Genomic DNA, 12,461 nt, shown 5'->3' on the forward strand with positions numbered 1-12,461 from the left:
AGCTCACTTTGTAGCCCAGGCTGGTCTAGAACTCACAACGATCCTCCTGCCTCAGCCTCCCGAGTGCTGGGATTACAGGTATGTGACACCACTCCCGGCCCGGTTTTTTGGTTTTTAGAGACAAGAGTCTTGGCTATGGAGTTCAGGTTGGTATGAAACTCGCGGTGATCCTCCTGTCTCAGCCCCTACATTGTGGGATTACAGATGTGTGCCACCATGCCCAGCCTAACAATATTTTCAGGGGCTGGATATAACTCAGTGAGAGAACACCTGCTTAGAATGCACAAGGTAGCTGGGTGTGGTGGCACATGCCTGTAATCCTAGCACTTGGGAGGCGGAGGCAGGAGGATTATTATTGTAAGTTCGAGACCAGCCTGGGCTACAGTGTGAGCTCAAGGCCAGCCTGAACTGCATGGCACGACCCTGTCTCAAAAAGAAAAAAAAAAAGCACAAGGTGGCCCTGGGTTTGAGTCCCCAAAGGCGGGGGGGGGGGGAGCCAAACATACCACCTATTCAGTATAACTTGGGTGTGCAGTTAAGGGTTAACTAAGTTTAGATTACCAAACTCTGCAGTCTAAGGACTGCCCTTGACTGATCCTTGCAAAGGGGCCTCCTGATATTTGGAATATCCTCATAAGAGTATGTCCATATACTCATGAGGCTTTGTGCTGTGTTGTATCAGCTTGACCACATAGTTCATGGTCATTGTATGACTTACGGTGAACACCTGTGTTTTGTATACCGAGGCCCAGGGCCACACTTTGTTCATCTAACCTCTGGGGGGCTGGAGACTGAATTGTACAGGTGCTGCACACCTGCATGATTGACCACCAGTTCAAACCCTGAACGTTACCAGGGGTGGTGGCACCTGCCTGTGGTTCCAGGCCTCACGGGGATGCAGGAGGATCAGGAGTTCAAGGCCAGACTCGTCTACAGACAGATCTTATCTGGAATAAGTAAAAAATAAAAATCCTGGATACCAAGGCTTGGGAGAATTTTCCTGGTTGTTCCCAGCAATGATATCTTCTTGCGTATCATTGCTGGTAGGAGAACGGAGCAGTATTTGTGGGGCTCTCCTAGAAGGGGCAGCCAGCTAGACCATTGCTCTTGTTTTTTCCTGGACTTCTGGCCCATGTTCCTTTTCCCTTTGCCGATTCTAATCTGCATCCTTTTTTTTGTCTTTTTGAGACAGGGTCTCATTATGCAGTTCAGGCTGGCCTTGAGCTCACACTGTAGCCCAGACGGGTCTTGAACTCTCAACGATCCTCCTGCCTCAGCCTCTCGAGTGCTGGGATTAGAGGCGTGCGCCACCACACCTGGCTTTTTTTGTCTTTTGAGACAGGGTCTCACTATGCAGTTCAGGCTGGCCTTGAGCTCACTTTGTACCCCAGGCTGGTCTTGAACTCGCAGTGATCCTCCTGTCTCAGTCTCCTGAGTGCGGGGATTACAGGTGTGCACCACGACGCCTGGCTAATCTGCATCCTTTTGCTGTAATAAATGGGATGGGAGTGGACAGCAACCTTTTCTTTTTTTTTTTGTTGGTTTTTTTTTTGGTTTTTCTCCGGTACCGGGAACCGAACTCACAACCTTGCGCTTGCCAGGCAGGCGCTTTGCCGCTGAGCTAAATCCCCAGCCCCGACAGCAACCTTTTCTCAAGACTGCTGGAAAACTGTCTTTCCAGCAGCTCCCTGAGACAGGGTACTCTTGGAGATCGCCGACCCAAGGCCATGTGATTTCCTCCACAGGCTGTAATTCCTTGAGGCTAGGATTCATCTCTTGTCCTCTGTATTCCTTTAGCCTCTCCAAAATTTCATGGAGGCCAAAAAATCTAGAATTTGCTTATGACTGCTTTAGTCTTGTCCATGTCTGCGCCATGGTAACTGTTCACTTTAATCCAATCTCCTTTCTAGGAGTATTTTTCTCTTGTGCAGGAGGCAGCGTGCTCAGGACAGATACTGACAGGTGATTGTTCCTTTTCCTCATTCTCCTTCCCAATCTTCCTTTGTTTTTTTTTTTCCTTTTCCAAGGTAAATAATGTTTTCAGAACATTCTGCGTGGAGGAAGTCAACAGACAGTGACAGGATAAGGGGGTGGGAGTAGGGACATATCCATCCCGTTGTCTGGGGATGAAGGAGTGGCTGTGACCGATACTGACTGCTGAGATTGGTCAGCATTGGCCGGTTTACTCCTTCTCTGGACAGGCCACCATTGTAGCACCTCAATCACAGCCCATGGAGAACTGTTCTGAGACTACCAGGGCAGAGAATCCTACATTTAAATGTTCTGTCTGCTGCACAGAAGCCTGTTTTATTGAGTTTGTTTGAAGTTAGGAATTCTAGATAGGAATAAGAAGGGAAGAAAGCAACCAAAGACCCGACATGGAAGATAAGGGGCAAATGAAAGAAAACAAGTGGAGGAAGAGGAACAGCGGTTGGAGATAACAAGAGGGCAACAGGAAAAACTGCAACTAGGCAGTCTGTAAGGGAGGGCAAGGCCGTGAGGGCCAGGGAGTGAGCGATTGAAAGAACTCGGAACTAACAAAATGGTTACTCATGAGAAAAAGAATTTTTTTTTGTCTTTTTGAGACAGGGTCTTACTATGCAGTTCAGGCTGGCCTCGAGCTCACTTTGTAGCCCAGGCTGTATTGAACTCCCAACAATCCTCCTGCCTCAGCCTCCCGAGTGCCGGGACTACAGGAGTGCATCACCATGACCGACGTTCACAAAAATTTTACACAAAACATCTGAGGACAACTCACTGTACAGCTGAATTATAGAAGCAATTTCTACCTTCTTTTTTTTTTAATGGTCCTGGGGATCGAACCCAGAACCTTTACACTGAGCTACTTCCAACAACCACATCCAGCAATTTCTACTTTTCTAGAGATATTTCATAGACAGGTACGGTGGTGCATGCCTGTGATCCCAGCTCTCTGGAAGGTTGGGGCGGGATTGAAAATTTGAACCCAGTCTGGGCAACTGAGTTAGGTGGGAGTTGCTCAGAGCTTCATGTTCTTTGTGGGGCTCACCTCTTAGCTTCTGCTTGTGTTCATCAAAAAAGCAGTTGCTCTAAAAGCGGTCAGCATTTTGATGCAGGAATGTGAATGTTATATTGGCGCAATTCGTTCAACCACTGGCCAGGGTTAGGATACTGATTTCCAGCCTCTTCCCTTCCACAGAGGTGGGGGAGAAAGTTACAGCTCTCAGGCCTTTGCCTTTGTTATGACCTGATGTCCTCCCTATCACCTCATTAGCATCACCAGGTGTGATTGAAAGAGGCTATGATGAATAACAAAAGATAATCTGTACTCCCAACACTCAGGAAATTCCAAGGACTTTATAGAAACTCCTGTAGCAGCAACTGGGGCCAAAGTCCAAAGAATAGAACAAAAGATGCTCCCAGCACCCTGCCACTTCTGAAGTCAGGTTTAGCTTCTAGGGAAGAACCGGGGCCTGAGACCAAATATGTACATATTTCTTTGGTGTCACAAACCCTAATCCCACTAGGTGGAAGTCTTCAAAGGAGGAATACCAAGGAAAGGTCACTGCGGACAGAGGGCGCAGAGGGGTCTGCAAGGCTGGAAGAGAGACCTTGCTGGAACCTTGATCATGGACTTTCCAGCCATCAGAAATACAAAATATAAATTTCTGATTTTTTTTTTGTCTTTTTGAGATAGGGTCTCACTATGCAGTTTAGGCTGGCCTTGAGCTCACAGTAATCTTCCTGCCTCAGCCTCCTAAGTGCTGTGATTACAGGTGCGCACCACCACACCCAGCTATCTTTTTTTTGGGGTTTTGTTTTGAGACAGGGTCTTGCTACATAGTGGAGGCTGGTAAAGATTATTTTTTGTACCAGGAATCAAACTCAGGACCTTGTGCTTGCCAGGCAGGCACTGTGCTGCTGAGCTATATCCTTGGCCCTCATTTTACCTTATAATTTGAAGACTGACTGATTGATGTTGAGACAGGGTCTCACTATGTTACTTTGGCTGGCCTTGGACTCACTATGTAGCCCAGGCTGATCTTTAACTCACAGTGATCCTCCTAATCTTTTTATATTTTTACCCATAAGTATACTTAGTTCTTTTGAGCGATTACATAATATAGTGACAACTTGATGACATAGACACTTTATTATTTTAGAGGGAGGCATTCTTCATGTAGAGGAATAGGTCTACCAACTACATTCATTGAATGGTTCATCAAGTTCTCCCTAATTAGAAACACTATCTGCTATTTATCTCAGTTTCTTATACATGCATGGGTCTGCCCAGATACTATTTTGTTGATTAATTTATCAATTCTTTTTTTTTTTTTTTGGTTTTCTTTTCCAGTACCTGGAATCAAACTCACAACCTTTTGCTCACCAGGCAGGCTCTGTGTCGCTGAGCTAAATCCCCAGCTCCCCACCCCCTTTGTCAATTCTTGAACACTGTTTTTTTTGTATCTTCTTTTCTTTTTTTTTCTTTTTTTTTTAAATTTTGAGACAGGGTCTTGCTATGCAGTTCAGGCTGTCCCTAAACACACTATGTAGCCCATGTTGACCTTGGACTTGTGGTAATCCTCCTACCTCAGCCTCCCAAGTGCTGTCCAGTTTTCCCTTTTGCAGATCTTTTGGATTCCTTCCTATTCAGTATCGGTGTCCCAAACAGGTTAGTTTTATATTGTAAAAGAATATCACTGAGTTCTGGAAAAGTATAAAAATTATATCTAATGTATTTACAATAAGACTGTATAGGATATTTTCACAAATAAAATAACCAGAAAACCGGGCATGGTGGCGCAGGCTTGTAATCCCAGCACTTGGGAGGCTGAGGCAGGAGGACCGTTGCAAATTCGAGACCAACCTGGGCTACAAAGTGAGTCAAGGCCAGCCTGAACTGCATAGCGAGACCTTGTCTCAAAAAGACAAAAAAAGGGCCTGGGGATTTAGCTCAGTGGCACATTGCCTGCCTGGCAAGTGCAAGGTCCTGAGTTCGATTCCTGGTACCCCCCCCCAAAAAAAAACCCCAAAATAAATAAATAAAATAAAAAAACACACACACACAAAAACTAAAGAAAAAAAAAATTACCAGAGCTTATTATTAGGTTTCATTAGAAACAAACATCAAAAGTGAATATAACATTCTAAATTTTTTCTTTCTTTCTTTCTTTCTTTTTTTTTTTTTTAGACAGGGTCTCCTTATGCAGTTGAGGCTGGCCTTCGGCTCACTTTGTAGCCCAGGGTGGTTTCGAACTCGCAACGATCCTCCTGCCTCAGCCTCCCAAGTGCTGGGATTACAGGTGTGTGCCACCATGCTTGGCTCCCTTTTTTTTTTTTTTTTTTTTCCTTTTTGAGAGAGGGACTCACTTTGTAGCTCAGACTGGCCCTGACCTCCTATGTAGTCCAGGCTGGCCTGGAACTCTCAGCAGTCCTCCTATCTCAGCCTCCTGAGGGCTGGGATTACAGGCATGCACCACCATGCCAGGAGAATACAACTTTCTAAATTGAAAAGTATGTAAAAAATAGTCATTATAAAACAAGCAAACAGACATATGAGTGTATCTCATGCAAATAAGAATCAACTGGTTGAAATGACATCTGCCCAAGCAATGCTCAGGACAGTCAATACACAAACAAATGCACTGCCTGAAGGATGCTGTGGTGAACTATTAAGTGGTTAAGAGTAGGAAAGGTTTGTTGGGGAATAGGACAGGAGGGGTCCTGAGTGGGTTGCCACTGAGGCCCTTTGTCACAAATGTGGGTTCAGTGTGGGTCAAACTATGATCAACCACTAAGATTACACATACTGTATAACCACTTAGCTAGTATTGATCCAATAGGAAAGCAAGGCAGGTAGCAATGTCATATGGCTAGGACCATTAACCTTGGCTTCCCTGTAATCCCTAAAACAGGAACATTTTGGGAAGGGATGGGTCTGGGGGTGTTCTGGTCACCCACCCTTGTGTCTGATGTACATCTGGACTTAATAGACCAGGTCGTACCTGTTGCAGTATAATCTCAAGTTTCCACTCATCCCTGAGGGAAGTATGCAAGTTTGGCCACTGTGACTTTATTCTGAGGCCTTGCCTTCTTCAGATGCACCTTCAGCCACAGTTTTTGATGTGTTCTCATCTTTTTCACTGACTTCCTTTTCTCCCTGTCCAACTTAATTAATTTAGAAAGTTAATTTCTACTTAACTTAGCTGCCTGTAATAACACTGATATAGGAGGTGAGGCATGACAAAGCTGGCTGGAGAAGTGAGTGGGACCTGTGAATTACAAGATCCGGGCCAGGAGCACACATGTGAACTTCTCCGGGCTCCCATGAGCTATGTTGATGGCATGGAGGAGACCAGATGCCACAAAGAGCCTGCCATCACGCCTCTTCATGGTAGCCCACCCTGCGTCTCAGGTGAGCCTTTGTTTTTGCTTTTATCCTTCCTTTATCCCTTCACCCCTCACCTTTCTTTCTTTCTTTCTTTCTTTCTTTCTTTCTTTCTTTCTTTCTTTCTTTCTTTCTCTCTTTCTCTCTTTCTCTCTTTCTCTCTTTCTCTCTTTCTCTCTTTCTCTCTTTCTCTCTTTCTCTCTTTCTCTCTTTCTCTCTTTCTTTCTCTCTTTCTCTCTTTCTCTCTTTCTTTCTTTCTTGTCTTTTATTTCTTTTTTTTGGTACCGGGGATCGAACTCAGGACCTTGCGCTTGCCAGGCAAGTGCTTATGACACTGAGCTATATCCCCAGCCCACTTTCTTGTCTTTTTGAGGCAGGGTCTCGCTATGCAGTTCAGGGTGGCCTTGTGCTCACTTTGTAACCCAGGCTGGTCTTGAACTCGCAAGGATCTTCCTGCCTTGAAACCTCCCAGGGAGGTGAAGGGCAAAAGCTCGCTTGATTTTGATTTTGGGTATGAATACAGACCGTGAAAGCAGGGCCTCACGATCCTTCTGACCTTTCGGGTTTTAAGCAGGAGGTGTCAGAAAAGTTACCAGTGATAACTGGCTTGTGGCGGCCAAGCATTCATAGCCATGTCGCTTTTTGATCCTTTAATGTTAGCTCTTCCTATCATTGTGAAGCAGAGTTCACCAAGTGTTGGATTATTCACCCACTAAGAGGGAACGTGAGCTGGGTTTAGACCAGCATGAGATAGGTTAGCTTTACCCTACTGATGCTGTGTTGTTGCCGTGGTAATCCTGCTCAGTAGGAGAGCACAGGTTTAGACATTTGGTGTATGTGCTTGGGGAAAAAAAAGAAAAGATCTTCCTGACTCAGCATCCCCTGTGCTGGAATTACAGGTGTGTGCCACCACACCCAGCTTTTATTTATTTACCTTGGAATTGGGAATCGAACTCAGGACCTCCTGCTTGCCCAGCAGGAGCCATGTTGCTGAGGTATATCCCTGGCCCACCCTTTACCTTTAAAATAAACTTTTGGCTCCATTTTTAGCTTGGCTGGTCTAATTCTTTGTTTGAGACAAGAAGGACCCGGAATACTTTTGTTTGGTGAGCCATTTTTAAAGGAAATACTGGAAAACAATGCTACATCCAGTGCTTTGCTGAGCACAAGAATCTATAAACTCAAGAGCCGGGCATGGTGGCGCACACCTGTAATCTTAGCACTCAGAAGGCTGAGGCAGGAGGATTGTTGTGAGTTCGAGGCCAGGCTCACTACAAAGTGAGCTCAAGGTCAGCCTGAACTGCATACGGAGACCCTGTCTTAAAAAGACCAAAAAAAAAAAAAAAAAAAGTAGAAACTCTATCACCTATGGTAACATAATTACCTCTGCTTATTTCTGGGCCTCGTCTGGGGCTGTATTATCTATGCCTTTTGTTGCACATAGAAAAGCAGGGAGGCACTAAAGCTTGTTGAAATAATATGCTCACTTGGTCATGATAGAAGAAAAACTGCTCAAGGAATTACAGTAATTTTTTTTGTACCAGGAATCAAACTCAGGACCTTGCACATGCCAGGCAGGCACTGTGCTGCTGAGCTATCACCCTGGTCCCAATAATTTTTTTTTCAGTTCTGAGGATCAGACCTAAGGCCTCCTGCATGCTAGGCAAGCATTCTACGACTGAGCTACACCCACAGCCCTACACTGATCTTGATGTTATTTGATATAGAGAGGTTATTAATAGTATATTCTTTTATTTGAGACTGAATGGCTGAGGTTTCGATTATATAACTAATATTGGATTATTGTACATTGGCACCTGGGTCCCCATCATTAATTGGTTCTGGGAGACACAAGAAATACCAAAAATGACAAGTACTAAACAAACGGCTTTGGCGGTGTAATGTGTGAGAGCTGGCGCTCGCCACTCTGGCCACACCATACAATGCCACCGCTCTGCTGGAACATGCAGCTCCCAGCATTCCTAAAGCCTGCACTGGTAAAGATCTAAATAAATAGAGCTGAATATAAAAGAAGACAATTTATTCGAAGGTGGGGGAGGGGGAAGAGAAAGAGGCAGACAGTTACTCTAGTGGAGTAGAAAGCATTCAATAGTGAATACTCGGGGCTGGGGATTTTTTTTTTTTTTTTTTGGTTTTTCTCTGGTACCAGGAACCGAACTCACGACCTTGCGCTTGCCAGGCAGGCACTTTGCCACTGAGCCTGGCAAGCGCAAGGTCGTGAATTCGATTCCGGTACCGGAAAAAACCCCCCTAAAAAACCAAAAGTGAATACTTGTGGATTCTGTCTGCAGCTCCTTTTTATGGAGTCCCTTGTTTCCCAAGCCAGGCTCCTGGAATCTGATTGGCTCTCCGGCTGTCTTTGGCCCACTCATTGGATTTCTTCCGCCCTGACTCTTTCGGTTCTTTGGTGGGGGTTAGGGTTATGGGTGAAGGGTTTATGGATAAACAGTTTAAGCTTAAGGATTAAGAAAAGGGGTTTATGTTAATAATGCCACCTGGGAATTTACCTAGTTTAGTTTCTTCCTCATTCTTTGCCCTTGAGGTCAGAAGCTGCTTTAGGAGGATTAATTTTTTTTTTTTCTGAGACAGGGTTTTGATATGTAGTTTAGGCTGGACTTGAACACACTATGTAGCCCAGGGTGGCCTTGAACTCAAAGTGATCCTTGTTATGGTTTGTGTCTGGATGTCCCCGCAAAGCCGCAGGCAGTCATGGGGTGGGGTTCCATAATTTATGATTGACTGATATCCAATGTTGGGATTATGGGTGAGAGCGCCAAACCTGCCCTGGGGCCGGTAGTTTGCATACAACGTAAGGGAGAGAAAGAGGCTGCTTGCTGCTCCTCCCCTTGTGCTCTTGTTGCTTTTGCTGTTTTCTGCCGCTGTGAATTGTTGGCCTCTGCCATGTACCACCCTGCCTTGGAGCTAGCTGAGTATGGACTGAAACCTCCACAAACTGTGAGCTAAATAAACCTTCCTTTCCTTAATTTGGGGGTGTTGGGTATTTTGTCTCAGCAACAAGAGAAAAGTAACCAAGACAATCCTCCTGCCTCAACCTTCCAAGTGCTGGGATATCAGGTGTGGGCCACCATGCCTGGCAGCAGCATTAATTTTTAAAGAAAGCTCAATGAGGCCTTTATCCTATCTTTTCCCTACTTATGGGTCTCCTGTCCCTACAGCTGGAAAGTCACGAGGCAATGGACACCTACACACTTTAGCTTGTGGTGCATTGAATACCAAACAGAGCACCGGGGCACAACTTTGATGTCACACGCACTGAGTATCAAATTTGATGAGTTTCAAACAGTAATACCTGGCATATCAGATATATCTATATTTCTATGTAGGGATGGGAGGAATATCTATATTTCTATGCAGGGATGGGAGGAATGCTTAGGCAGGGAGAAGATAGGATGAAAGCCTCACTGAGCTCTATTAGAAGTTAGTGGAGAAAAGTGCTAAGGGGCCGCAGCCTCTGACTCTGCAGACTAGGTTCAAGCAATCAGAAAGACAAAGGCAAAGAAACTCTAGGAGGTCACAGGTAGTAGTGAATGACAGAAGCCCTTTTACTTAATACTTATGTCTAGCCAGGCGTGGTGGCACATGCCTGTAATCCCAGCACCCCGGAGGCTGAGGCAGGAGGACTGTTGTGCGTTTGAGGCCAGCAAAGTGAGCTCAAGGCCAGCCTGAACTGCATAGTGAGACCCTGTCTCAAAAAGACAAAAATAAATAAATAAATAAATACTTATGCCTAAACTACTTGACCCTAAACCACCACCCACGATCCTAGCTTCTACCACACTACAGGAGAGGTCCTAGGACTGGAAGACATGCAAGGGGAGGGCCAAAGACAACCAGGGAGCCAATGTGATTCCAGGAGTCTATAGGGGACAGGATCTAAATGAAAAGGAGCTGCAGACAAAAGCCCCTGCTGAATACTCCTGAGTATATACTCCAGAGTCGTTTGCCTCTGTCTGTCTTTCTCTCCCTGTCTCTTTTCCCACCTTCAAATAAATCATCTGCTTTTATTTAAAACTCTGCTTCTTTATTTCTTGAACCGATGCTAGGGTTAGGATCACCGGGAGCTGCATGTTCTAGCAGAGTTGTGGCACAGCGAGGCATGGTACCCACTGCTCCCTACACGCTACATATATATCCACCTCATTAATGCTTGAATAGATTAAAAAAATAAACTATATATGGTATGTTTGGAAGGACGAAAAGGTAATGCTACGCCTAGGATTGGGTTGGGGCTTCCTTTGAAGGTAAAGAATTTCCACGCTGCTGTGGAGAGTTCTATCCAGAGAAAGTAAATAGCCGGGTGTGGTGGTGCATGCCTGTAATCCCAGCACTAAGGAGGCTGAGGCAGGAGGATCGCTGTGAGTTCAAGACCAGCCAGGGCTAAAAGGGGAGCTCAAGGCCAGCCTGAACTGTGTAGAGAGACCCCGTCTCAAAAAGACCAAAAAAAAAAAAAAAAAAAAAAGCCAGAGAAAGTAAATAGAAACACAGAAATACAGAATATGTGATGAAATGGAACCAAATTCCACTCAGATTTGAAGAATTTACTGTCTGGACTCCATGTCATACCCTGCGGGAGCTGGCTAGGAAGAGCCAATTGCCAAGTTCAAGATGCTTGAAAGTTGCTCATTAAACTGCTGCTCACTTAATACTGGCTGTGTTGGGAATGAGATAGGACAGAGCTCAAGCCAGGTAGAAAGGAGACAAGGAACTGCAGCCTCAGAACCCAAGCCTGGGTTATTTACTTTTTTCCTTCTCCCCAAACAGGCAAACTTGGGCAACTCCCTTTCAGCTGCAAAGGAGCTTCCTCATTCCCTTTCATTTGCAAATGGTCCTTTTTGTACCCAGGAAGGGACCACCCTTTCCGGATTTCCCAGAGGATTAGACCATCATCTCACTAGGGGTGGGCCACCCCCTCCCACCCAGCAAGACTAAGACTATAGATAATCCAACTGCACAGGTTTGCACCTCCCAAAACATAAATGATCCCCAGTTCCCAATTGTATTGTGCCTGAGCACCCGCACTCTGCGGGAGTAGGATCCATATCTAGCTGTAATAAATCCTCATGTCTCTATTACTGAGGCGTCTGGAGACTTCTTTTTCCATGACAGGGCTCAGCAAACCTTCATACTTATTTTAGTGGGATTTTTTTTGAGACAGAATTTTACTGTGTGGCCTAGGCTGGTTCGAACTCACAGCAATCCTCCTGCCTCAGCCTCCAGAGCGCTGGGATTACAGGCATGAGCCACCAAGTCTGGTTGCATATTTATTTTATTTTATTTTATTTATTTTATTTTATTTGGTCTTTTTGAGATAGGGTCTCACTATGCAGTTCAGGCTAGCCTTGAACTCACTTTGTAGCCCAGGCTGGTCTCAAATTTGCAATGATCCTCCTGCCTCAGCCTCCCAAGTGCTGGGATTACAGGTGTGTGCCACCACGCCTGGCTGCATATTTATTTTAAAGGGGTGGATTAAGTTCCTCATTTGAGCCTTGGGAACCCTCAGACCCAGCCCAGTGACAGGAATACTTACACCATGACAATCAGAAGACACACAAATGAACTTTCTACCCCCAGTGGGCCAGGTGCTAACCATCACTAACTGCAGGTAAAGGCGACTGTCCTCATTTGCCTGGCATAGTCTCATTGTACATCAGCTTTCTGCAACTAGGTTACTAGCACACCCCCCCCCAAGAATCCTGGCACCCCTTCACTGTCGAAAGTTTTCAGTAAATACTTGGCTACTTCAGTTCAAGGTCACTCCTTGTGAAAAGGGATGAGCAGGCTGGCCTGTGCCTGGTAGCCAGGATTTGGGACTCCCAACACAAAATTTTCTTTTTTCTTTTTTTGAGACAGGGTCTCACTATATACAGTCCAGGCTTGCCTTGAACTCACTGTGTAGGCCAGCCAGCCCTCAAACTTGGGGTGATCCTCCTGCCTCAGCTTTCTGAGTGCTGAGATTACAAGTAGTCACCACCACACCTGACTCTCAACATAAGATCTTTTTTTTTTCTGGTACCGGGAATTGAACTTGTTAGGTTTGGTGCGAGTAAGAGGC

The sequence above is a fragment of the Chinchilla lanigera genome, unplaced genomic scaffold (assembly GCF_000276665.1).
Source record: "Chinchilla lanigera isolate Chin_1 unplaced genomic scaffold, ChiLan1.0 scaffold00093, whole genome shotgun sequence".
NCBI classification, from domain to species: Eukaryota; Metazoa; Chordata; class Mammalia; order Rodentia; family Chinchillidae; genus Chinchilla; species Chinchilla lanigera.